This window comes from Meles meles, chromosome 1 (assembly GCF_922984935.1).
Source record: "Meles meles chromosome 1, mMelMel3.1 paternal haplotype, whole genome shotgun sequence".
Lineage (NCBI taxonomy): Eukaryota > Metazoa > Chordata > Mammalia > Carnivora > Mustelidae > Meles > Meles meles.
Window position 1 is genome coordinate 205,113,475 of NC_060066.1, and position 3,518 is coordinate 205,116,992.

The window sequence follows — 3,518 nt, forward strand, 5'->3', positions numbered from 1 at the left end:
AGGCATACCGACACCTGACCTCAGGGTATGTTCAACCCCATGGGGATCCCCAGGCCAGTGCAAGGCAGCATGGGGGGGGGGGGCAGTTGAAGAGGGTTCGTGGGCCACACCCATGTTTGTACAGTTCCAAGGCTGGGATGGGAGTCCATAGGCTGAGGTTCCAGGTGAACTCTGCCATGGCCCACTGTGTGACCTTGGGCATGTTGCTGGCCCTCTCTGAGCCTCCATTTCCAGAAGCTGGTCACTAACATTCTGTGATGCTTGAGTCTACACAAGCCTGGTGAGGTTCAAAGTTTCAGAGCGGACCACTGCGCTGAAATGGTCATGATGAGCTCATGTTCCAGGGCTCTCGTTGGGCTGGCACACAGAAGGTGACCAGTAAATAGTATGCTTCTCTCCTTCCCCTGGTTTTCTCCTCCCCACCCAGGAGTTTCTGCTGGTGGACGGTGAGGGGCAGGAGGGAGGGGTGATGTGAGCCTCCCTGCCCTTCCCCACCCACCCTCCCCCAGACTCGGCAGATCCCTACCATGGCCAGGACCTGGGTGGAAGCCTCAGGGAATGCTCTGGGGGTGTACAGAGCCAGGAAAGGAAGCTAGGCCACCAGTGAGGGGGATTCCTGGGCTACTGCTCCCTGGCAGGACCCTCCCCCAATAAGCCCTCGCTAGCTGCACCATCAGCGACTCTCCCAGAGTGGAGGGTGGCTTGGCGGGGGCTCAGGTGCAGGAAGACACAGCAGGAGTCCATTTCTTGTCACAGCTCCGCGGAGTGCTGGAGGCCAGCTTTGCGGAGGGGACGCTGTACATCTCTGCCCATCAGAGATGTCTCACTGTAGCTTGAACCTGGTCACGGTGGGAAAAGTCACACCACGGAAATTGGCAAATGCTACCAACAGAGGGGGTTTTGTGCGTGTGCATGTGTGGGTTATTGGTTTGGGATGCCAACTGTAAAGCATTTACCAGCACACCGCGGGTTGGATGCATAAGTTATATTTTTCTAGAAATGTGTCCAGTACATCTGAGTTTTCACACTTGTTGCACACGTTTTTCTTTTTGTCTAAATTTAATTTTAGCCCCTAAAAAAGGATAAGATGAAGTGGGCTTCATCAAAATTTAAAAATGTGTGCTTCAAAGACAAAATCCAGAAAGTGAAAGACATTTGAGAGAATGGGGAAATATTTGTAAACCGCAGTCTGACAAGGATCTACTATCCAGAATATATCAAGAATTCTTACAATTCAATAGCAAAACGACAACCCAGTTACAAAATGGACCAAGTTGTTTGTTTATCAGTTTGTTTGTTTTTGAGAGAGAGTGAGACACGCAGATGGGCCAGAGGGAGAGGAAGAGAGAGAATCTTAAGCATGCTCCGTGCCCAGCGCAAAGCCCCACTCAGGGCTCCATCTCATGACCCCGCCATCATGACTTGAGCCAAAATCCAGAGCAGGACACTTAACAGACTCCACCACCAGGTGTCCCAGGATTTACATAGACATAGACATTTCTCCAAAGAAGACATCTAGATGGGAGATGTACTCCCAGTACTGGGAGTCAGGAGGAAAATGTAAATCAGAACCACACTGAGAGACCACCTCACACCCACTAGGATGGCTACTATCAAAAAAACAGATAAGCCTTCCACACGACCACGCTGAGCTAGTACCCGTACCTGGAATCGGGTCGCAACCTCAGCCGCGCCTGCCGCCTGCCACTGCCTCTGGACCATGGACCCCCGCCAAGTGAGCGAGCTTCGGGCTTTCGTGAAAATGTGTAAGCAGGATCCGAGCATTCTGCACACCGGGGAAATGCGTTTCCTGCAGGAGTGGGTGGAGAGCATGGGGGGTAAAATACCACCTGCCACTCATAAAACTAAATCAGAAGACAGTATCAAGGAAGAAAAACAAGATAGTAAGAAGGCGGAGGAAAACATAGAGACAGATGAACCATCAAGTGAGGAAAGTGATCTCGAAATTGACAATGAAGGTGTGATTGAACCAGATACTGATGCCCGTCAAGAAATGGGAGATGAGGGCGCCTGGGTGGCTCAGTGGGTTAAGCCGCTGCCTTCGGCTCGGGTCATGGTCTCAGGGTCCTGGGATCGAGCCCCGCATCGGGCTCTCTGCTCCACAGGGAGCCTGCTTCCCCCTCTCTGTCTGCTGCTCTACTTGTGATCTCTCTCTCTCTCTCTCTGTGTCAAATAAATAAAAATTAAAAAAAAAAAAAAAGAAATGGGAGATGAAAATGCAGAGATAACCGAGGAAATGATGGATCAGGCAAATGATAAAAAAGTGGCTGCCATTGATGCCCTAAATGATGGTGAACTACAGAAAGCCATTGACTTGTTCACAGATCAAACTAAATCCTTGCTTGGCCATTCTGTATGCCAAGAGAGCCAGGGTCTTCATCAAATTACAGAAGCCAAATGCTGCCATTCGAGACTGTGACAGAGCTATTGAAATAAATCCTGATTCAGCCCAGCCTTATAAGTGGCGCGGGAAAGCACATAGACTTCTGGGCCATTGGGAAGAAGCAGCACATGATCTTGCCCTTGCTTGTAAACCGGATTATGATGAAGATGCTGGTGCGATGCTGAAAGAAGTTCAACCGAGGGCCCAGAAAATTGCTGAACATTGGAGAAAATAGGAGCAAAAACGTGAAGAGCGAGAGATCAAAGAAAGAATAGAAAGGGTTAAGAAGGCTAGGGAAGAACAGGAGAGCCCAGAGGGAGGAAGAAGCCAGACAACAATCAGGAGCTCAGTATGGCTCTTTCCCAGGTGGCTTTCCTGGGGGAATGCCTGGTAATCTTCCTGGAGGGATGCCTGGAATGGCAGGAATGCCTGGGCTCAATGAAATTCTTAGTGATCCGGAAGTTCTTGCAGCCATGCAGGATCCAGAAGTTATGGTGGCCTTCCAGGATGTGGCCCAGAACCCAGCAAATATGTCAAAATATCAGGGCAACCCAAAGGTTATGAATTTCATCAGTAAATTGTCAGCCAAATTTGGAGGTCAAGCATAATGCCCTTCTGACAAATAAAGCCCTTGCTGAAGGAAAAGCAACTTGGATCACCTAATGGATGTCGAAATAATACAAACCAGTGTACCTCCGACCTTCTCATGAAGAAAGCTGGGGTGCTGTGAAGAGAATCCCTACCCCTCCGCTCCCCCATGCAACTGAAACATTCTACAGTGGTTTGCCATTAGGGTATTCATTCAGATAATGTTTTCCTACTAGGAACTACAAACTTTAAACACTTTTTAAACCTTAAAAATATTTTAAAACATATTAAAAGGGTGTGTTAGTCCCTAAAAAAAAAAAACCCAAAAAACAAAAGCAAACAAACAAATAAAAAAACAGATAATGACAAGTGTTGGTGAAGATGTGGAGAAACTAGAATGCTCATCCAGCTGTGGAGTGGGGGGAGGGTGCAGCTGCTCTGGGAATCAGTGGGCAGCCATATGGTAATCTGACAGTTCACTACCATCCAAGGAAGGGGCTCCTGCTCTGAGGGCTTCCATCAGACA

General features: G+C 48.8%; 1 pseudogene; it reads left to right on the forward strand.

The window, feature by feature from the left end:
- The first annotated feature begins 1,720 nt into the window (after nt 1-1,720).
- On the forward strand, nt 1,721-3,021 carry LOC123953964 (annotated as a pseudogene).
- The last annotated feature ends 497 nt before the right edge of the window (nt 3,022-3,518 follow it).